A 24,387-nucleotide genomic window follows, 5' to 3' on the forward strand; every position below is an offset into this window, starting at 1 on the left:
ACATATATATGTGTAATATACGGTATTTGTTTTTCCCTTTCTGACTTATTTCACTCGGTAGTATTTTTAGAGGTGAGATAAAATAGCTTCAAGTGCTGATGGTCTTTTGATTGCTTCTTTCCCTGATACCAGTTTATGGAGAAAGGAAGTCCAAGCTTAGGACAGTATTTAAAGCAAAAAGAAACAAAGAAACAAGTAAATCACCTTAGGCACTTCTGGTGGTCTGCCAGATTCTGGAAAGTGATTAACTCAGTTACCTCTTTCTCCTGTGAATCAGGCCTCCTGAAGTGCTCATCCTTTCTAGACTCAAAAGCGCCCGCCTGCACCTCCTTGTCTGTGCCTTGCCCCAACCTGGAATGTTTTCATTCCCTCTCTAAATGTCCCAGGCCCAATGACAGTGTCCTTTTACCCCCAAATGCGGATTCTCCTTGATACTCCAGGCTAGGAATAGACTCTCTTTGTGTTTCCCTAGTTCTTTGTCCTTAATCTCACATCATTACCCTTCTTGTCTGCCTGGCGATGAGACTGATTGTGTGCACAGCCTCACTTTCCCCACAGCTCACAGGAGCAGGATTCCTATAAATTCACCTTTATATCTCCTGGAGTAAGAAACACTGCCTTGCATGGGGGCCATGAGCAAATATGTATCCCGTCCAAGTTAATTTCTTTTATTGTTGTTGTTTAGTCGCTCAGTCCTGTCTGACTCTTTGCAACCCTGTGAACTATAGCCCCCACCAGGCTCCTCTGTCCATTGAATTCTCCAGGCCAGAATCCTGGAGTGGGTAGCCGTTCCCTTCTCCAGAAGATGATCCCAACCCAGGGAGTGAACCCCTGTCTCCCGCATTGCAGGTGGATTCTTTACCACCTAAGCCAGCAGGGAAGCCCTCAAACAATATAAAGCCTAACAAACAATCAACAAAAACCCTGAAATGTCGAAGTCAGTAAAGTGTATCCATTGGTTATCTGTTTGGGGAGCCAACTTCTCTCTTTCTGCGTCGCAAGGGAGCTGGTCCACTTCTCAGGCAGAAGCAAAGCGTTCCTCCTGCCACAGCGTGGGACCAGCTCCTCTTCCTTTTTCTGCATGTGGGAGTTGCCTCTGGGCAACTGGGGCTGCTTCAGGAGCTCCACACCTGCCTCTTGGACGCCCAGTAGATTTGGAAGTTCTTCCCCATGGTGGTTGCTGTAGGGAACGATGAGTTTCTGTTTTCCTCAGAAGATATTCTTTCTGACTGGAGGTTTCCCTTGTGCTTCTTGTCTGTTCCACTTGTCTGTCATTTGCCGACAGGGTGCTTGACTCCTCAGTTTTTCATATAAATAAATAAGTAAGTAAGTAATGAAATAAATATTTGTTTATTGGCATATTTCCCATTACCACACAAACAGCAAATCCTTCAGAGGTTGTTATAAGATGTCAAAGTCTCCCTCTATCATATCCCACTAAAAAGATTCAGAAATTGGAAACAGAGAAAGCTTCATTGCTTCTAGGTCTAGGAGGGTTTGACAACTCAATGTGGTGAGACCCAGATTTATCGGTTTCTTCACAGAAAAGAGTGGATTAGACCAGATTACTCTGATCTGTGAATTTTTCCCCTCACCACATTCAGGCTACCTCAGTTGGTTTTCAGTGAGACTGTAGGACGTGGGTCAATGTGGGAGACTTGGGTTCAATCCCTGGATCGGAAAGATCCTCTGGAGAAGGGAATAGCAACCTACTCTAGTATTCTTGCCTGGAGAATCCTATGGACAGAGGAGCCTGGTGGGTTACAGCTCAAGGGGTCACAAAGAGTCGTACATGATTGAGCAACTGACACACACACACACACACACACACACACACACACTCACACTCACACACACACCCATACTAGAAAGGGAATATTGAAAATGTCAGAAGCAGAACTCGTGAATTAATAGAACCATAATTATGTTTGTAACTCCAGATGGACCACCACGTTCCCTTTTAATTCAATATATCTCATGGTTTCCCATGCCAAAACTCTCAAAATCCTTTGCCAAAAAGTCGGGTCCAGTCTTGGCAGTCTCTAAGCATCTGGATGGATGATCATACTATCCCTAAGAACTCTTTAACTTCTTCCATTCCCATTTTTCCCAACAAGCCACTCCCAGCCACAGGATGTGGGCTAAGGTGAGGAAGGAGGGACCCTGAATATAATCCATGCTAAAGTCTAGTAGAGGATCCCTAAATAGTGCCTTCCCATCTTGGGCTATGCTAGCCTTTGCTCATGTTGTTGACGTGCTTAGTCACTTCAGTCATGTCCAACTCTTTGCGACCCCATGGACCAAAGCCCACCAGACTCCTCTGTCCATGGGATTCTCCTGGTAAGAATATTGGAGTGGGTTGCCATGCCCTAGTTTCTTCTTGTTTTCTTGTCCAAATTAAGGCTGCTCTATACTGTTGCCTGAAGTTGCCAATTAAAGTCTCTTCAATTAGTGGCTGGAAAGATGTGGCTGTTACTATTTGAGAATTTCAACTGTCCCTCTGAAAAAATTTTTTGGCTTCCCTTCCATAAGGTGGGTAAACGGAGCTCATTTGGGGATGTGATAGGACTTTTTTGATCTTTGGTAGATTAGGACTGATTGCTACTCTCGGGAACTAAGCATATAGAAGAAAGCCCAATTATTCCAGCCCAGTCTCTTACTCCAGACTCATCAAAAAGTGCTGCTCAGTTTTATGGGTTTTTATTGTGCCCACAGATTGAAATTCTTCTCTAGAAGTTGGTAGAGAATAGCTCTTCTTCGTTCTGACATTCTGAGTACATCCCAGAACCCTGGACCAAGTCTTCCCTGGGGAACCCTCTTCAACATTCTCCATAATAGAGGAGAATACATTCTTTAAAACACTCAACTGATCTGGTCCCTAGATATTGCTTAAATAGCCTCTTCGACTTTTTCATTAAGCCTTAATTAACGGACTCTCATTCTGCCCAAGATGGAATAGCTCCATTTTTCATTAGTCTCCCCTCTTACAACTAAAAAAAAAATCCCAGACATAATACAATATACACAGGGAGACTCTGAAAGATGGAAGGGGAATGTATACTGTTTCCAATTTTAGGACTTGAAGAAAGACACAATGGTGAGTTCCCTGGGCTTTCCTCCAATATATCTCAAACTGCAGGGTGCTGGAGAAAACTTCCACCCGGAACTCCTAACAAGCAAAGACAAAAAAGGTTCAAGATTATTCTCTCTTTATTCAAAAGACCAGGAAAAGAGCAGCCTAATAGAGCAGAATGTCTTTTTGATATACCCGGCTCATTCCAGCCAAACAGCCAATATACTAGGAAAAACAATGATCAATATGTAGTGACAGAATTTTAAAGTACAAGAGTGAATGGAGAGAGAGAAAACTGAAGATGTAAGCAGGGCATACATCCATGGAGGACCTTGAACACTGGATGAAGCATCTTAACAAAAATCTCTGGACTTTATCTTGTAGATTTAGAGGCACTACAGATGTGACTTAAGGAAATAACAGGTGTAGACGGAGTTTTAAGTGGATCATTCCAAGGGCTAACTCCAAGTGAAAGATGAGGGAGGCTTCCATTTGGGCAGGGGGCATTGGAAATGTGGAGGTGAAGAAAGATTCTGAAAATTCAATCATTTGGGAACTGATGTTAAGGGTAATGGTGAAAAGAGAAACCTAGGTGTCAAGAATGACTTCTATGTCAACAGTGAATTTCCACTGGCTATCTAATTTTACATATGGTAATGTATATGTTTCAGTGGAGCTCAAATCCGAGCCTCTGTGTTAACCTAGAGGGACAGGATGGGGTGGGAGGAAGGAAGGTGGTTCAGAGGGAGGGGGCATACATTTACCTGTGGCTGATTCATGTTGATATATGGCAAAAACCAACACAATATTGTTATACTAATAAAGCAATTATCCTCTAGTCAAAAATAAAGTGGGCAATTCCAAACACATGATGCTGCTGCTGCTACTGCTGCTAAGTCACTTCAGTCGTGTCCTACTCTGTACTACCCCATAGACGGAAGCCCACCAGGCTCCTCCATCCCTGGGATTCTCCAGGCAAAAACACTGGAGTGAGTTGCCATTTCCTTCTCCAATGCATGAAAGTGAAAACGGAAAGTGAAGTTGCTCAGTCGTGTCCAACTCTTAGTGACCCCATGGACTGCAGCCTACCAGGCTCCTCTGCTCATGGGGTTTTCCAGGCAAGAGTACTGGAGCGGGGTGCCATTGCCTTCTCCACCAAACACATGCACGCACACACAAATAATGAGTTGTAGGTTTCTAACCGAGTGCTGTGTACATGGCATGTCATCAACTGATAGCTCGGTGAAGGGCCTTATTTGGAGGCGGAAGTGTTAACTTCTATGAATATGGTGAGTTTGAGGTGCCTGTGGATTCCCCAGGTAGAGAATTCCCCCCACATTATCAGCTGTCCAGGTCTGAAGGGAGCTGTCTAGGGGGAAGAAGTAGATTAGACCCCAGTTAGCATGTCGCTGACACCCTGGGGCTTCCAGTCCTATGCAAATGAGTCTGGGGCATTTGGTCATGACTCACCCATAATTTTCCCCTGGAGCACAGAGTTATTTTGTTCAACCAGGGCCTTTCAGTCATTTTCTTAACATGGTGCTACACATCTAAGAAAGAGCCCTGATTTCTTTTCTTTTTTAGACCTGGGAAGCCAGTATCTATGTAGTACATTTAATTAAATTAAACTCTCAGGGGCTCCTGTCTTGAGTTGAGACCTGTGAACAGAGGTAAGGCTTTTTAAGACCATAGAAATGGGAGAACCTCACTTACCCCCAAATTCCCCTCAGTATCTGGTGGGAGAGAGAAAGAATGAATCAATGCTGCAACAGTAGACATCTTATGTGAGAGCTGGAAAGGACACTAGTTGAGCTGAGGGAAGAAGGGAACTTTTGCCTCCAGAAGGAGCTATGATGGCCAAAAACAGCCTGGACCATATGCCTTTTTCTGATGGCCCAGGCAATCTTGAACTGACTTGGATCACCAGGCCCCTTGGCAGATGGCAGCCAGCAGCATCCAGATCCATAGATCAGCAGACATCAGATGAAGGACTCAGGAGCTCTCCTACCAAGCCGGGCAGAAACTCCTTTGTGTGCAGGAGCAGGGAAGGTATGAGCCACACCTACAACCCCAGATAGTAAAGGCAGTCCCTGGGAAAGGAGATCACAACCTCAGGCTCCACAGTCACACAGAGGTGATGCTAAAATTTCATTGTGTTCAGTAGCTCAGTCATGTCTGACTCTGTGGACATCTACTCATGGACTGTAGATCGCCAGGCTCCTCTGTCTGTGGAATTCTCCAGGCAAGAGTATTGCAGTGGGTTGTCGTTTCCTACTCCAGGGGAGCTTCCTGACCCGGGGATCAAGCCCTCGTCTCTTGGGTCTCCTGCGTTGTCAAGTGGATCTTTACCACTGTGCCACCTGGGAAGCCCCTAAAATTTCATTAATTAAACATTAATGCTATGACTTAATCCTGAAAAGAGGTAAGGTGGTTGGTTATGAATCTAAGCGATATCTCCTAGTAAGAGAGAATAGGGTGGGGAAGTTTTAAAATGAAGTTGGTTATTGATGTGTTAAGCCCCATTCGTTTGCTAAGCTCTGTGGTTGGTGTATTAGAGAATATGAGGATGTGCAAGTCACTGTCGCTACATGCAAAAGGTCTACAATGTGGAGGAAGAGAGATGAACACAGATGGGAGTGTAGTCCGGAAGATGCTGTTAAAATCGCTTCATGCTCCTTGAAGTCACAAAGAAAATATTCAAAGACATAAGATAGTCAGAATACCTATATTTAGGTAGTGATTTACTCTTCATTTTAAGTTCATTTACACATTTTGGTTCCTAAAATGGCCCTGTGAGGTTAATGAATGGTATAACCCACAATTTAAGGATGAAGAAGCTTTGTTCAGCTAATTCCTAGTGCATGAGGTTACAAGATGTAAGAGTGGCAGGGTCTGAGCAAGAAGTTACACCTCCTTGACTATGTCTTATGGAAATGGCTTGCTGGTAACATGCAAGTATACACAGCTGAGGCAGAGGTGGCCTTGCCCCCGGCCCCTGGGTGTGGAAAAGGAGAACAAAGCAAGGGAAGGAGCAAGGCCTCATCTTTCTCTTTTCACCTGGGTTTCCCAGACCTCTCTTTAGGCACGAGTAGGGGCTGATTAACTTAATAATTCAAATCCCACTCCCTTGTGCCTGTTGAAGTAGACTTCTTGCCCTGGAACATGTTCCCCTAATGATTTCTTGGAGGCCCCACTCTGGGGAGGGGAGTCACGTGGACTCTTTGCCCGTGAAAACAGGCATCTCACAGGATCTCCTGGGAAGCCCCCTTCACGGAAATGTGGAAGAACGCCGCTCCTTCCTGCGTGATAAACTCAGTTATAAAGTAGGGACAGGAGTAGCTCTTTCCGCTTCATTTCTTCTCTCTCACTAGAATTCAGGATCGAGACTGTGTCTAAAGGCCAGGAGCTTGGATGGATCCAAGTGACACCTGCCATTCAGGATCTGACAATCATAGTGATTCTGAGAGCTGAGGCTTTGTTCCTAAGTCAGACGTCAGTGTCTTGTGCTGTCTTTTGTCTCCTGGGCTTTCCAGTCAGTCTCCCAGAAAATAGGTTCCTGGCAGGCCTGTCCCATCTGGGTCAGATGTATCCAGGTTCCAATTTTTATAATAAAAAGAAGGACCTGAGATTGAAGCAGGGCAAGTAGCATGCAAGGTATAAAATTGTAGCTCTGAAGTAGAGGATTAAGGAGTCTGATCCCAGGAAAACAGTTAAAAAGAAAACAGATGGTATCACAAAATGCCTTCCAAACACAATGGTAAAGAGACGGGGTGGGAATGAAGACAGAGAAAAGTCTGGATTTCCTATGACCCGGCTGCTAAGTCGCTTCAGTCGTGTCCCACTCTGTGGGACCCCATAGACAGCAGCCCACCAGGTTCCGCCGTCCCTGAGATTCTCCAGGCAAGAATACTGGAGTGGGTTGCCATTTCCTTCTCCAATGTATGAAAGTGAAAAATGAAAGTGAAGTCGCTCAGTCGTGTCTGACTCTTCACAACCCCATGGACTGCAGCCTACCAGGCTCCTCCATCCATGGGATTTTCCAGGCAAGAGTACTGGAGTGGGGTGCCATTGCCTTCTCCCTATGACCAGGCATAGAAGCCCAAGTTTGCATGTTTGGGCCCTTAGGAAAGGATCTGAAGGATTGATGAGGTCAGACGGACTAAAAGGGACCATTTTGTTCTTAAAGAATTGTGCCATCTCCACCAGGCCTCAAGAAGCAGAAAGGAACCCAGAGGGTTTAGAGTAACTCTAGGGGGGTTTATCAAGCTCTTTTCATCTGTGTCTGGATGACTGAGGGGTAGAAAATGTGGATGATGTGGTTGAACCATAAACAGCTTGGAGAAATTTTAAGAAAGGTCCCAGATTCTTTGAGACTTTTTCATTGAGAGGGAGTGTCCACGTCCCCTCCTCTGGGTGGGTTTGTGTTTTGAACAACAGAGCATGGCTGAGGCTTCGTGCCTTTCAAGGCTAGGTCAACAAGGCTCATGCCTGGTTCTCCAGAGGCAGGTACCTAGCCTCCATGTGAACTATCTGACTGGGACTTTCCTGGTGGGCCAGTGTTTAAGACTCTGTTTTCCCAGTACAGGGGACGTGGGTTCGATCTCTGGTCAGGGAACTAGATTCCACGTGCCACAACTGAGTGTCTGAGTGCTGCAACTATGCAAAAAAAGATCCTGCATGCTACCACAAAGATGGATGATCCTGTGTGCTGCAACCAAGACCTGGCGCAGCCAAATACATAAAGAAAGAAATATTCAAAAAGAAATCTGACTACTCCAAGGTGGCCAGGGAGAAGATGCTATGTGAAGACTCTCTAGTCAATGGGCACAACTGAACTCAGCCTTCCAGCCATCCCCACCTAGACCTTGGACAGCTGACTGAAGCCACTTTGGACCCTCTGGGTCATCCCAGCTGACAACTAAGTCCCACTGTGATACCAGTGAATACACTGTGTGATATCAGCAAAAAACTCACCTAACAGCCTGAATTGTATTCCCTTAAAGTTTATATGTTGAAATCCTACTCCCACCCAGTACCTCAGAATGTGACTGTATTTGAACATAAGGTCTTTAAAGAAGTGATTAAGGTAAAATGAGGTTATATGAGCAGGCTCTAATCCAGTATGACTGATGTCCTTGTAGGAAGAAGAGTTTAGGACACACACAGAAGGAAAGACAAGAGATGTATGCACAAGGTGGCCATCTGCAAGCCCAGGAGAGAGGGCTGTTAAAAGAAAATTCTCCTCAGTTTACTGACCTAGGAGGCTTCATCCGGAGAAGGCAATGGCAACCCACTCCAGCACTCTTGCCTGGAAAATCCCATGGATGGAGGAGCCTGGTGGGCTGCAGTCCATGGGGTCGCTAAAGAGTCAGACACGACTGGGCGACTTTATTTTCACTTTTCACTTTCCTGCATTGGAGAAGGAAATGGCGACCCACTCCAGTGTTCTTGCCTGGTGAATCCCAGGGATGGGGGACCTGGTGGGCTGCCGTCTACGAGGTTGCAGAGTCGGACACGACTGAAGCGACTTAGCAGCAGCAGCAGCAGCAGGAGGCTTCATCAGGCAGCATTCAATCCAGCAGATAGAAAGGAGCGCCAAAGAGTTGTACCAAGAGGAAGTTTTTAAAGACCAAAGTGAGCAGAAACAAGGAAGGAACACAGGCCATTTGTTGACTCGTTAAAGCAGAGTTGCTTTCGTTACACAGAGCAAAGGGGATTCTTGGAGTAAATTCAAGTAATTACCCCACTCCAGTACTCTTGCCTGGAAAATCCCATGGATGGAGGAGCCTGGTAGGCTGCAGTCCATGGGGTCGCTAAGAGTCGGATGCGACTGAGCGACTTCATGTTTTAACTTTCATACATTGGAGAAGGAAATGGCAACCCACTCCAGTATTCTTCCCTGGAGAATCCCAGGGACGGGGGAGCCTGGTGGGCTGCCGTCTATGGGGTCGCACAGAGTCAGACATGACTGAAGTGACTTAGCAGCAGCAGCAGCAGCAGCAGTGCTGAGCAGGCAAGCCCTCATGGGCTGACCATGGTCTTCCTTTTTTGGGAGACCTGAGCATAGAAACTTAGTTAAGTTTTGGTTTGTAAACATGGGGCTTAGCATGAGTGATTCCATTTAGGACCTAGTCTGTTACTGTGATAAGCCTCAGAAGAAATAGACACCTTGGTCTTGGACTTGTAGCATGAAGAACTGTGAGAAAATTAACCTCTGTTGTTTAAAGCACCCAGTCTGTAGTCCATTATTATGGCAGCTCTTGCAAACTAATATATTCACCCAACTAAGAAATTGTCACAGAAATTGTGAGAGATAAGAACATGCTGCTGCTGCTGCTGCTAAGTCACTTCAGTCGTGTCCGACTCTGTGCGAGCCCATAGACGGCAGCCCACCAGGCTCTGCTGTCCCTGGGATTCTCCAGGGAAGAACACTGGAGTGGGTTGCCATTGCCTTCTCCAATGCATGAAAATGAAAAGGGAAAGTGGAGTCACCTCAGTCGTGTCCGACTCTTCGCAACCCCATGGACTGCAGCCCACCAGGCTCCTCTGTCTGTGGGATTTTCCAGGCAAGAGTACTGGAGTGGGTTGCCATTTCCTTCTCTGGATAAGAACATGGCACTGTGTTAATTCACTAAGTTTGGGGGGTAGTTTTGTTCTATAGCCTTAAGAATGGGAACAAGCTTGGGCTTTTCTAAAAGAAAATTATCTGTGCCAAGTTTTAGTTGCAGCATGTGGGATCTTTGATCTTTGATGCAGCGTGCAAACTCTCGTGAGATCTAGTTCCCTGACCAGAGCCCCCTGCATTGGGAGTGTAGAGTCTTAGCCACTGGACCGCTAGGTAAGTTCCTTGGACTTCTGAAGTGCCTCTTCTACTAGGGATAGCTCGTTTTCTATCCACATCGTCAATTTAGGATGGATCACCATAAGCAACCTTGACGAACTGACACCATCAGAGAGAGGGAGAGGGAGAGGATGAAGTGAAAGGCTGGAGTCCAGGCTTGAGGCTTTGGTGGCAGAGCCACCAAAAAAACCCAGAAACTTTTAAACAGAGGTTTAAAAATATTTTCTCTTTAGTCTGGGAAAAGTGGGAAAAACTGTGCATACAGTGCCGCTTTATATAACGGCTATGTTATAGGGATCTCATTTGGTCAGGTGGGATTCCTTGGGAGAGAATTACAGCACCAGATTACAGGCTGAAGGCCCCATCTGACCCACATTCTAATTTTTTAAAAGAGTGATTATAGCTCTGGAGGCAGGGGTGAGGTCTCATGGTCTCTACCAGGAAGCACTTTTCTTAGCCGTGGGGGATATTACATTATAGCTAATTACATGCTGCCTGCTAAGATTTTCTAATTACTTCACTTACATTAGTCTTGCTTTCTTAAGGAGCCTGTGAGTTTTTGGAAAGCATCTTGAGGACAGGGCAGAGCCCTCGTCAGCATCAGCCGCCCAAGAGATCTTGGAGAGCAGAGGTAGATGGTCGATCATGAGTCACCGGAAGCCTGGGCTTTGCACTTAGCCTGGTTGGGTTCAAATCCAAATATTACTTCTTCTCTTAAATTTTTTTTTTTTTTACTTGTTAATTTGGCTGTGATGGGTCTTCATTGTTGCATGGACTTTCTCTAGTTGTGGTCATCAGGGGGCTACTTGCTAGTTGCATTGTGCAGGCTTCTCATTTTGGCGGCTTCTCTTGTTGCTGAGCACAGGTTCTAGGGCATGAGGGTTTCAGTCGTTGTGGCTCCCAGGCTTTAGAGCACAGGTTCAATAATTGTGCACGGGCTTAGTCTCTCCGGAGCATGCGGGATCTTCCTGGACCAGGAATCAAACCTGTGTCCCCTGCACTGGCAGGTAGATTCTTTAAAATGGAGCCACCAGGGAAGCCCCAAATATTACTTCTTATTTGCTAAGTGACCTTGGGCAAATTGTCTTAACGTCTCCAAAACCTATTTCCTCATCTGCAAAATGGGGATACTAATAGTAGCTACCTTATAAAGCAGTTGAGACAATGCCTGGCACCTAGTAAATGCTCTATTTACATTGTATATATTCACATTAATAAACTTTTTTTTCCTCTTGCATTTGGCTCTAGCCTCCTACTCACTAATGTCGGTTTTGGGGTTTGCATGTGGGGAGAGGAGCAGAGAGCAGATGCTATTGCAGTCAAGGAGTGTGGGTTTGTTTTCTTCTTCTTTAACTGCACCAGGTCTTCACCGTGGCATGAGGATCTTCAGTTGTGGCATGAGGGATCTAGTTCCCTGACCAGGGATGGAACCCAGGCTCCCTGCATTGGGAGCATGGAATCTTAACTACTAGACCATCAGGGAAGTGCCAGAGGCATGGGTTCTGGAGAGATCTAATACCCAGCTCCCGTTTTTGGAGGCTTCGTGAATCTGCATGCACCCCTATCTGCGATGCAGGGCACTGGGGCTAGGATTGCCAAAGCAGGGCTTCTGTCTCCCCCTACCCTCATTCTCCAGTGGACAAACCCCAGGTGACCATCCAGCTCTTGTTTTAGACTGGAAGCCCCCACCAAAGCCAGAAGAACTAAAGATCTACTTCAGCCATGGCAGGGGCTTTGAGAAATGAAAAGGGAACACATTAATTAGAAAATGCTTAATTAGGAAACCAGTTTCCTAGAAGAAAGGGAATTAACTGAAAAATAAATCTTAATCAAGAAGCTTTGGGCTCAAAAATCCAGTGCTGGAGCTGGCTTGTACTGGCTTGGACGAGATGATTGGGCTCTTCCCTAACTTCACATTGTGTGATATCTTCTTGGTAGCTGAAATCACCATGGTGGGGTAATTACACCACTGACATTGACTGAGGCTACAGATGGGGGACTTTTTCTCTGGAGATCTGTTGTTGATCATTTACCATCACACAACTGCAGAAATCTAACTTGAGCTCCTGCCCTCTGGCCCCACAGGGGCACACCCTCCCTCACCATGTTATGGGAGCATCTGGCATTGTGTTTACACTTGACCTGCTGGACATCGGGAGTAGGCCACATGTATTGACTCCATGAGACCAGGCAGGGACTCCTGAATTAATAGGTCCCTCTTTTACGGAGACTTCTACTATACCTTCCTTTGAGCCACGACACCATCCATATTTATAATGTTTTGTTTTCCATAATATATATTTGGAAACGTGTGTCTAAACATGTGGGGTGTCCCATCTTCTTTCAGAAGTGCTGCCTGGGAGCACAGGAATCTGGGCGTGTGGATTAACACTGTCATTGCGACTCTGTCCAGGCATTGGCTGCTTGCCAATGGTTGTTACTGCTTCTGCATTTACTTCTATTTTATTTATCTCCTTGCTACATCCACACAACCACCTCGTTCACATTTTACCTAACACAAATGATTATCCTATAAACCCACCTTCGTTCACGTGTACAAGTCCTTTGCACCACTTACCTGCCTTATATATTAAATTATTTTTGTTTGGGTATAAAGCTTCCTGACTAGATTGTAAACTTCTTGAGTAAACTTTTTCTTCTTCAGCCATAATGCCCAGCACAGCAGTTTTGCAAAGTAAGTGCTCAATATTTGTTGATTGATTGACATGAAGAGATGTGTTGGGGCTGTTAGATTTGTTATGACAGAGAATCAACCAGCCTCAGCTCAGACGAGGATCTGCCTATCCAATATGAGGAATTTGGCTAAATACTGAAAAGCTCCTTTAATTATTATGACATTTAAAATTAATTATATATTTTCAACTGTATTTTTCAGTTGTACGCATAATTATTATTATGCCGAACAGTATTTATACTTAAATGTTTAGTAGTTCATGTAAGTGACTGAAATTAGTAATGTTTTACAGCTAAACCAAATTCATTTTTAATAGATCTCTTCTCACAGCCTCACTATTGACAGTTTCTCTGATGCAACGTGCTTTTGCATTCTAATCACCCAGTCTCATGTGCAGATGGCTTGAAAGATAGAGGCCCTGAGTTGATTCCCACAACAGGCAGGGGTCTCCTTGGAAGGGAACCCCTTCATATTCATGTTCCCCCAAACTACCTGCCCATCCTGTCTGGTGCCTTGATTCTCCCAGCCACACTTGAACATTTCCTTGCATTTAATTTTGAATTGTTACTATAAATTTTGTATTCAAAAAGATGTAGAAACATAGTGATTAATACCTATATTCCCATCGCCTAAATTCAACAATCCACATTTTGCCACCCATTCTTCATTATATGAGGATTTAAAAATTACAGATATTAATACATTTCACACTTAAAAATTGCACAGATCTCTGAAAAACTTTCTACATAACCACAATATCATTCTTACATTGTATTAATTTATCAGGACTGCCATAACAAAATTCCACTGAAAATGAAAGTGAAAGTGTTGGTCGCTTTAGTCATGTCCAACTCTCTGCGACTACAGAACTGGGTGGCTAAAACAATAGAAGTTAATTTTCTCACAACTCTGGAGGCCAGAAGTCCAAAATTAAGCGTCCGTAGGTTTGGTTTCTGCTGAGGCTTCTGTCTTCGGCTTACAGATGGCCACCTTCTCACGGTGTGCTCACTTGGCTGTACCTCTGTCTGTATCTGTCTCTTTTTCTAAATTTCCTCTTTTTTAAGAACAGCAATCATATTGGATAAGGGCCCACCTTAAAGACTTCTGGGTTTCCCAGATGGTGTAGTGGTAAAGAATCTGCTGGCCAATGCAGGAGACTTGGGTTCGATACCTGATTTGGGACGATCCCTTGGAGGAGGAAATGGCAACCCACTCCAGTATTCTTGCCTGGACAATCCCATGGACAGAGTAGTCTGGTGGGCTACAGTCCAGGGGGTTGAAAAGAGTTGGACATGACTGAGCACTCACACACCCTACAGACTTCATTTTTTTTTTCTGTGAATTTTTGTTGTATTTTTTAAAAATACATATATCATAAATTTACCATCTTAACCATTTTTAAATATATATTTCAGTGACATTGTATGTAGTCATAACTACCATTGAACCCTATAACTCTTCATTTTTTAACACTAAAGCTTTATACTTATCAATCATAATCAATAATTCCCCACTCTCCCCAGGCACTGGCAACCATCATTACAAGTTCAATGATTTTTGACCAAGTACGTCACATAAGTGGAATCATTCAATATGCGCCTTTTGTGACAATTTACTTCATTCACCAAAATATCCTCACAGTTCATCTTTGTTTGGCACATTACTGAATTTCCTTCTAAAAGGCTGAGGAATATTCCGTTGTATATATATACCACATTTAGCTTACAGACTCTTGGATTTCCTCTATGTTAGAGCTAATGTGAACAATGCTGGTATGAACAGTATATGACTAGCTCTTAAAAGAAACTGACCTCAATTATACCCACAGCTGGATCATACTTCTCTTTTTAACCCTTTGAGGAAACTACACATTTCCTACCATGGTTGAACCATTTTACATTCCCACCAGTAGTGCAGATAGGTTCGAATTTCTCTATATCCTTTCCAACACTGTTCTTTTTCTGTTTTCCTTTTTTCCCCAATAGTAGTGATCGTAATAGATGTCAGGTGCACCTCACAGTAGTTTTGATTTGTATTTCCTTAATGATTAGTGATGTTAAGCATATTTTCATGTGTTTATTCTCCATTCATATATCTTCTTTGGAGAAATGTCTATTTAAGTTTTTTACCCATTTTTAAATTTTTTAAAATTGTTGTTGAGTTTTAGAAGTTCCTCTACATTCTGGATATAACTGCTTATCAAATTTGCAAATATTTCCCCCCATTCTGTGGACTGCCTTTTCACTCTGTGCATAGTGCAAAAGACAGTGTCCATTCAAACAATATCATTGAAACTAATGGAGTATCATTTTCAATAGGTTATTTTTGGAAATTACTTTTCTATATAACTGTGTATCTTTTTCATTAGAATGTGTAGATCATTGTCACCTGAAGTAAGAAAGAAAAAACAGACACTATGTACAGACTTCATTTTAACTAAATCAGCTCTTTAAAGACTTCTTCTTCCCTGGTATCTCAGCTGGTAAAGAATCTGCCCACAATGCAGGAAACCTGGGTTCGATTTCTGGGTCAGGAAGACCCTCTGGAGAAGGAATAGGCCACCCACTCCCGTATTCATGGACTTCCCTAGTGGCTCAGACAGTGAAGAATCTGCCTGCAATGCAGGAGACCTGGGTTTGATCCCTGGGTTGGGAACATTCCCTGGAGAAGGAAAAGGCTACCCACTCCAGTATTCTGGCCTGGAGAATTCCATGGACAGAGTAACCTTGCAGGCTAGAGTCCATGGGGTCACAAAGAGTTGGACACAACTAAATGACTAAGCCCAGCACACCAAATATAGTTATACTCTGAAGTGCTGAGGATTAGGACTTCAACATAAGAATTTGTTGTGGGGGGGGCAGGGGACACAATTCAGGTCATAATGCACACTTAACAAAACTAACAGTAGTTTATTAATATAATTAATGCCCAATCTGTATTTGATTTCTGACAGCTGTCCCCCAGATGTCTTTGTTCAAATGAAGGATCAATTGAGAACCATGTTTGGCTGTTATGTCTCCTAAATTTGTTTTACTCTAAAATAGTCCTCCTCCCTCCTTCTTTCTCCTTGCCTTTGTCTTGAAAAAGTTGTCCCACATTTGCATTTTGCATTTTTCTCTGCTCTGTAGTTGGGGGGAATTTAACCTGTTCACTTATACATTGTACTATGTCTTCTATAACTAGAAGTCTGCTCAGACTCAGGTTAAACATTTGTTTTTCCCAATAGTCATATACGGATGTGCGAGTTGGACCATAAAGAAGGTTGAGTGTTGAAGAACTGATGCTTTTGAAATGTGGTACTGGAGAAGACTCATGGAAGTCCCTTGGACTGCAAGGAGATCAGACCAGTCCATTCTAAAGGAAATCAACCATGAATATTCATTGGAAGGACTGATGCTGAAGCTGAAGCTCCAATACTTTGGCCACCTGATGCAAAGAAGTGACTCATTGGAAAAGACCCTGATGCTGGGAAAGATTGAGGGCGGGAGGAGAAGGGGATGACAGAGGATGAGATGGTTGGATAGTGTCATCGACTCAATGGACCTGAATTTGAGCAAACTCTGAGAGATAGTGAAGGACAGGGAGGCCTGGCATGGTGCATGGGGTCACAAAGAGTCAGACATGACTGAGTGACTGAACAACAACAACAAACATTTTGGGAATGAATATTTCATGGATGGCAGCTACACTTAATTTTGGGTCCTATTAGATTGCACAATATGTCTGACTGTTCAAGTTTGAGTAGTGTTTAGATTAGTCACTGGGAAAAAAGTGGGGATAGCTTAATCCCTCCCTTGAGCTGTTGCACTTTCTCCCTTGTGACCAGAAAGCAATCTGTGAGGCTGCCTTAGCACCTTGGAACATCTGCTTTGCCATCACATTTCACCTAATGGTTTCCATTTCCATCAGAGATCCTTAACTGAATCAACTATTATATTAGGGTTGACGAAATTTATTCTCTATTTATTAGCTAGAATTATTCTGTAAACAAGTGCTTTCCCTCATCAACTGGGCTATTTTTTGTTGTTATTGTTTAGTTGCTCAATCGTGTCTGACTCTGGGACACCCATGGGCTGTAGCCCGCCAGGCTCCTTTGTCCATGGGGATTTCCAGGCAAGAATAGTGGTATAGGTAGCCATTTCTTTCTCTAGGGGATCTTTCCAACCCAGGGGTCGAACCTGCATCTCCTGCAAGTCTCCTGCATTGCAGGTGGTTTCTTTACTGCTGAACCACCTAGGAAGCCAACTGGGCTATTTTGTCATCCTTAAATACAATTCCAAACAGAAAGACAGAATAAATCCTGTCAACTTGAATTGCCAATTTTTAGAACAAGGGGTTGGTGTGGTAACTATCTCCAATAGTGACAAATGAGGCTTGCTTTGTTTAGAATTTTCTGGTTTTGGAGTATCATTTATGGATTTATGGCCTTTAAAATATTCTTGTAGCCATTTATCTTTGTCACACACTAACGGGCCCAGCTTTGGCCATTTGTAGCCCCTGCAAATTGGTCTGGTCTTCTTGACATGACTCCATTAATCTTTCAAAGAGTGAGATGTCCTGGGCTTGTCTTATATACTCCTTGATACAAACTTGGAGTCAGTTGTTTCTCTTAGAAGCCCTGGTCCCTCAAATACAGAATGGTTTTAGAAAGCATTCTGCCTCTAGGGATACTCATTACTCCTGGATTATTGTTGTTTTGGGGCTCTTTCAATGGGCCAAGCTAGATTTTATATTTATATGTGTGTGTGTTAGAGCTTCCCTGGTAACTCAGACGGTAGTGTCTGCCTACAATGCGGGAGACCCAGGTTCAACCCCTGGGTCGGGAAGATCCCCTGGAGAAGGAAATGGGAACCCACTCCAGTATTCTTGCCTGGAAAATCCCATGGACTGAGGAGGTTGGTGGGCTACAGTCCATGGGGTCTCAAAGAGTTGGACACGACTGAGTGACCTCACTGTCACTGGGTGCTGTGCTAAGTTGCTTCAGTTGTGTCTTTGTGACCCTATGGACTATAGGCTACTATAGGACTACCAGGCTCCCCTGTATATATATAATATGTATATAATTTGTGGCTTTATATTGATCAAATTTTCATATTTAACCTTCCAGGTTTTACTTAATTGTTTGAATTTGTACTTCTGTTTTCTCTCACACTGAAAACTTGGCTTCTAACAATATTAATGTAACAACTTGGTTGTTGCATCATTATTTCAAAATTATAATACAGTGGAAGGACTATAATACTATGCTTTTATCCTAGAATATATTCCAGTGAGTAGATACAAAGTGCTAAGTTTTAAACAGGGTTGATTATTTTCTCTGTGTGATTGTGCTATTCATTTGAAATTTGATTAGATTAATTTGTTTCTTTTTTTTCCTTTGATTTTTAGGGATTTTTTCTTTTTAATTTTTATATAATATGAATCATTTGAATATGTAAAGCACTCATATGTCTTAGAAGTTCAAAGCTATATTCCAAGAAGTTTCTTTTCCATTCCAATTCCCCCCTCTTCCTATACCTTCTCCGACCACCTAATGGTAACCAAGTTTTAAAATTAATTTTGATCAATTCTTAGTGTTTCTTATTAAAGATATAGGCAAATTTTTACTCATCTTCTTTCTGCCTTTGCCCCATTCCACAAAGGCTGCGCACTAACACACTGGCTCCACGCTTTCTCATTTAACAAAGTCTCCTCGCGATCATTCCATATCCATACATTGAGATTGGACTTATTCTTTATGGTTGCTCAGTTCTCCAATATGTGGCAGTACCATAGTTTATTTGATAAGGGACTTGGGTGTCAGTTTATTCAGCCAGGAAACTACTGATGGATGTTTGATTGTAACATGTTTTTGTTTGTTTTTGCTAGTGAATTATGCCTTGGTGAATAAGATTGTGCACATGCCATTTCCTGTTTAGGCAATTAGGTCTTCAGAATTTATTTCCAGAAGTGGGATTCCTGGGCCAAAGGGTAAACAGTGCTGCAATCTTGATAGTTATGGACCAATTCTCCTGCAAAGGAGTTGTATGCTTTTTTTAATTCCTAACAAAAATAAATGACAGTATTTGTTTTCCCACAGCCTTACCAATAGAATATATTGTTAAAATTTTGATTTTTGCCAGTTTGGTGGGGTAGAAATGGTGTCACGGTATAGTCTTAATGTATCTCTCTCTTTATTGAGTAGAGTGAACTTTTCAAATGTTTAAGGGATATTGTATTTCTTTTTCTAAGAACTTTCAGTTCATGAATTTTGGCCTTTTTCATATTGATTTCTAGAAATGCTTTATGTTAAGGAAATGAATCATTTGGTTGTGAAGTAAGTTCCAATATTCTTTCTTAGTTTGTCAGTTGTCTTTTGACCTTTATGATTTTTTAAATGCAAAAGACTCTTTAAAAAAATCTTTATGTAGTCAAATCCCTCACCAGTTGTTTTTATTGATTCCAGATTTTGATCACAGTTTAAAAATTTTCTCAACTTTTAGGTTTTAAAGGAATTTTCTTTTAGTATTCGTATGGTTTCATTTGGAGCTTCCCTGGGAGCTCAGCTGGTAAAAAATCAATCTGTAATGCAGGAGACCCCAGTTGATTCCTGGCTGGGGAAGATCCCCTGGAGAAGGGATTGGCTACCTGCTCCAGTATCATGGGTTTCCCTAGTGGCTCAGACAGTAAAGAATCTGCCTGCAATGCGAGAGACCTGGGTTTGATCCCTGGGTTGGGAAGATCCCCTGGAGAAGGGCATGGCAACCCATTCCTGTATTCTTGCCTGGAGAATCCCCATGGACAGAGGAGCCTGGCAGACTACAGTCTATGTAAAGAGTGGGACACGACTGAGCGACTAAGCACACACACACACACATGGTTCCATTTGAAAATGTATTGAAGTAAAGATTTTTAGTATGGCTTTTGCACACTTCTTGCTAAATTTATTTCTGAGTATTTTATTTTTGCTGTTGTGAGATTTCTCTTCCAAAATATTTTCTAACTAGTTAATGATTGTATATAGGAAGACTACTTTTTAATTTAGATTAATGCTATATCCTGCTAATTTTACAGAATTCTATTGTTTGTGATATTTCCCCCGTTGAGTCTCTTGTTATGATAACATAACTAGAAATAATTTTATATCCTTATTTCTAACTCTTACTCCTCTAATTGCTTCTTTTAATTGCATTTGCTAATACTTCTGATAACTTGTTGACTAGCTGTGGCAATACTGAGTGCTCTTGTCTTATTTCTGAATTTACCGAGAACACCTCTAGTGTTTTTCCTTCAAAAGAGATGTTGACTCTGGGCCTGGTGTGTGTGTAATTATGTTAAGAATTAATTTAAAAAAAATTAATTTTTATTTTACTGACTGGTTTGTTTTTCCAGCCAGTCATAGGGATTGAATTTTCTTTTTAGTGTCAGGAAGTGACCATATGTTTTTCCTATGAAGATCTTGTATTTAATATTAATATAAAAGGATTTCCTAGTATTGAATCATTATTTTATGATTCATGTACATGTTTATTCACCCTGCGATAAACTCTAACTGGTGCTTATGTATTTTGTTTAATTTGCTATTGGCATCTGTGTGACAATATTTTATTTAGAATTTCCCCCACACTATCGGTAAGAGATTAGGATCTGATTTTCTTTTATTGTGAGCAATCTTAATCATTTTTATAATGACTTGAAATTCACTTCACACAACAAATTTGGAAGTGTTTCTTTATGTTTTTTGTCTGTATATTTTAAGTAGCATTGGAATTATCCTCTCTTTACAGGTTTGTTATAGTCCCCCTGTGAAACAATCTTGGTCTGGCATTGTTTTGATGGTGGAGTGAGGATGCTTGACTGTTGAGATGGTCTTTGAACCACACATTCACATATATTTCTATCACAATCCTCCTTGTCCCGGATGCTGAGGGATGCAGGTAGTAGGAAGTAGGAAGTAGAAAGTAAGTTTCCAGGGATAGAGGACATCTTTCCTGTGGGAGACAGGGCTAGGGGATGACTGATAAGAAAATCACATCCAGGATGGGGGAGGATGGAAGGGGAGCGATGTCCGTGGGTGGGAGGGCTGTGAGAGAGGCTACCGGAAAGGCCTAAGTTGAGGACAGAGGATCAGCTGCTTTCTTCCCAAGACTTTTCTTCTGATTGCATTCCAGCCTCTCCTGGGAGTCTCTGTCGTATTTTCACAGCTGGGAAGGCAAAGGGAATTTCCCATAATCCATGAACCTCCTTGGCAGCCTTTGTTGGGGAGGTCCTCAGGGTCACCTCACCCAAGGGGGCTTGGACAAACAACAGCAGTCCCACTCCCGAGTTCCTCCTATTTGCATTTGCTCTGAGGTGGTTGCCGCCCACAAACCTCGTGGCTCACAGAATTATTAAAGACCATGAGGTCAGAGATATTCCTTTCATGTTGAGTAAAATGACTTTGCAGTGGCAAAGGCTGGGTGGGGCTGAGGGGGATGCAGGGCAGGCTCTTCTGGGTACCCGGGGTGGCTGTGTCCCCTTATCTCCCCAGTTTCCTGGCTCCTGCTTTCTCAGCTCTCTGTAGGCCCTCCAGCCACAGTACAGCCCACAGCAGGAGGTGCTAGCCGGTGAGGCAGAGAGTGGGAGCACTTGGCTGGGGAGGCCCCCGCCTCTGCAGCTGCTGGATGTCGCACTCGGTAAGAGGCTGGGGAGAGTGGGGAGAAGACAGTCATGATATCCCTCAGGCTTCCGCACCCCTTCTGAGCCGGAAGGAAGACTTCGGAGAGTCTGAAGTTCAAAGACATAGCTGAGAGATGGGCCTGTGCCCCGAGAAAATCCTAGGCTGTGTTTCCTATATGTGAGACATGGCCTTGTGGAAAGTGTGACCACTCTCAGCCCTGTGGGTCCAGTGCTGTGACCCTTGCCAGGCCATGGGCTTCCAACTGAAGATGGGAAGTAGGCTGTGGGCTCAGGGGAGGCTTATAGGGCAAAGGGAAGGCTGGGCTGTGAAAGCACTTGAAGGGCCTGGGGAGAGTTTTACTTTCCAGGCCAGGGCTTCTTCCCCCTTTACACCAAGTGGAGTCCCTTCCCCAGTACCTTCACCCACCCCACTGCCTCAAGGCTAACCACGCCTGTCCAACCCACAACCCCAGAAGTCAGGGGAAAAAAGTACTGTGGCTCCTTTTAGAGCTTTAAATGCAAATATGAGTTAGCACCCAACTAATCACAGAGGAGCCTGGCAGGCTACAGTCCATAGGGTCGCAGAGTCAGACATGACTGCAGCGACTTAGCATGCTCACGACCACAGGGGTTCATGCTTTGCTGCAGGGACTGCCAATGGGCCCCAGAGGCTCAGGGTGGCTTGGGGAACTGTTGGTTCAGACCTGCTCCTTGTGGTTGGTGCTCGGCTCTGGCTGCAGCCATGACCTTTCCAGGAGTGGGCCCAGGAGGAGGCTTCAGAGGAATTTGGAAGGTTCCTCAGGGAGACTTTTCCATCATTCACCTTCCTCCAAGGTCTTCTCAGGGTTTGACTGGTACAGTGGCTACTTTTCTGCAGTAACATTTTATCCTTTTATTTGATATCAGATGCCTAAGCCAGAATGAAGAGGTTTGTAGAACATTGGCTTTGCAGTCCAGAGACTAGGGTTTTACTCCTGGCAAAATACTCAACTTAGACAGGGCTATTCTTCTCTGATCTTCCTTTCACTCCCTCAGTTAATGTTTGCAGCAATACTATCATTGATATAGTGATCTCTTCTGTGTTCAGCACTGTGCCGAATACCTTACCAGACCTCAGTTCACCACATCCTCACAATGACCCCATGAGTGGGGGTGAGGAGGGGCCACTACTGTTTTTGTTAACAGATGAGGAAGCTGAAGCTTCAGGAGGTTGAGCAATTTCACAACATCACCAAACCAGTATGAATTCTGGCCCCAGGTAGCTTTCATTCCATAGGGTGTTAGTCAGCACCTTCAATGGTGTTTAGAGCACCATTGATCAGAATAGAATTGCCTGTGTTCCTCTTTGGACTGATTGTTTAAAGAACAATTCTTTAACCTAGTCTAAGTTTCTTTGGATTTCTCATTGTATAGTCATTTTTCAGTATCCATGGGGGTTGTTGGTTCCAGGAACCATGCAGGTGCTCAAGTCTCTTACATCAAGTCTCTTACATCAAGTGGCATAGTATTTGCATATAGTCTAGGCATAGCCTCCCATATAATTTATACCATTTCTAGATTACTTATAATATTTAATAGCTGCTGCTGCTGGTAAGTTGCTTCAGTTGTGTCGGACTCTTTGCGACCTCATGGACAGCAGCCCACCAGGCTCCCCTGTCCCTGGGATTCTCCAGGCAAGAACACTGGAGTGGGTTGCCATTTCCTTCTCCAATGCATGAAAGTGAAAAGTGAAAGTGAAGTCACTCAGTCGTGTCTGACTCAGAGACCTCATGGACTGCAGCCTACCAGGCTCCTCCGTCCGTGGGATTTTCCAGGCAAGAGTACTGGAGTGGGTTGTCATTGTCTTCTCCAATTTAATAGCATGTAAATACTATGTGAACGGGGCTTCCCAGGTGGCGCTAATAGTAAAGAACCCTCCTACCAATACAGGAGACGCAAGAGACAGACACAATTTCTCTCTCTGAGTCAGTGCGATCCCCTGGAGGAAGGCATAGCATCCCAGTATTCTTCCCTGAAAAATCCCATGGACAGAGGAGTCTGGTGAGCTACAGTCCATAGGGTCGCAAAGAGTCGGACATGACTGAAGTGACTTGGCAGGCAAGCACACTATGTGACTAGTTATAGATACAATGTAAATGCTATGCAAATAGTTGCCAGTGCAAGACAAGTTCAAGTTTTGTTTTTTGGAACTTTCTGGAATTTAAAAAAATATTTTCTATCTGTGGTTGGTTGAATCTGCACATGCTGAACTCATAATTTCAGAAGGCCAGCTGTATACAATACAGGTCCTGCCTCTGTGGCTTCTACCAGCCCCTACTGTAGAAGCAATCTAAGTTTTTTATGGTCCAAATGCCAGAGTCCACTTCTCTCTGTGCTTTATTCCTGTCAGCAGCTCGCTGCTCTCCCACCTTTGGCTCTTCTGCCTTGGCAACAATTTCGGAAATGCCCCACTGGTTCAACCTCTGCACCCACATTAGGTCTCTTAGCTTCTTCAGCTGCAGCTCTGTAACTGTGGAGAGGCGGTGGAGGGGATGTGTTGATGTGAGTCTTGAAGGACAGGTTGAACTGGGGTGAGCAGAAAGTAGTTGGTGAGGCGTGTGTTGTCTAAGGGGCTGGGGTGGGGGTGAGGTGTATGTTGTACATGGGTCATGGTGTAGACTTGGGAGTAGGCAGTACCCAGGGAGGGGAGGAAACTGGATTGAGATCGGGCATCCTGCAGGAGGAAAGGAGGACAGGAGTCTGGGCAGTGTGGGATGCTCAGGGTACAGGCTGGAATGAGGGGCAGAGCACCAGGCTTCCAGTGTTCCCCCTGGCGGAGCAGCAGACTTTTGGGACATGTACCATGGGGCATGTCCAAGGCAGCAGTGGCGAGCCCTGAGGGCAGGTGAATGTGTAGCCTCCGCCTCCTCTCCCCAGAGTGAGGCTTCACCAGAGAGCAAGCTTTGACTGTGGACTGTGAGAGCAGGGGGCTCTGATTATCCACCCTCCTATCTTCAGAGCCTAGTCTCGAGTCTGGTGCTTCACAGGCACTCAGGGACTTTCACATGAATGAACAGAGAGAGGTGGGGGGAAGCAGGAAGGAAGGGTGGGCCAACAGCAGGGCTTGATGATGAGCTGAGAGCTCCAGGCCAGTGTCAGCCA

This window comes from Bos mutus, chromosome 1 (assembly GCF_027580195.1).
Source record: "Bos mutus isolate GX-2022 chromosome 1, NWIPB_WYAK_1.1, whole genome shotgun sequence".
Taxonomy (NCBI): Eukaryota; Metazoa; Chordata; class Mammalia; order Artiodactyla; family Bovidae; genus Bos; species Bos mutus.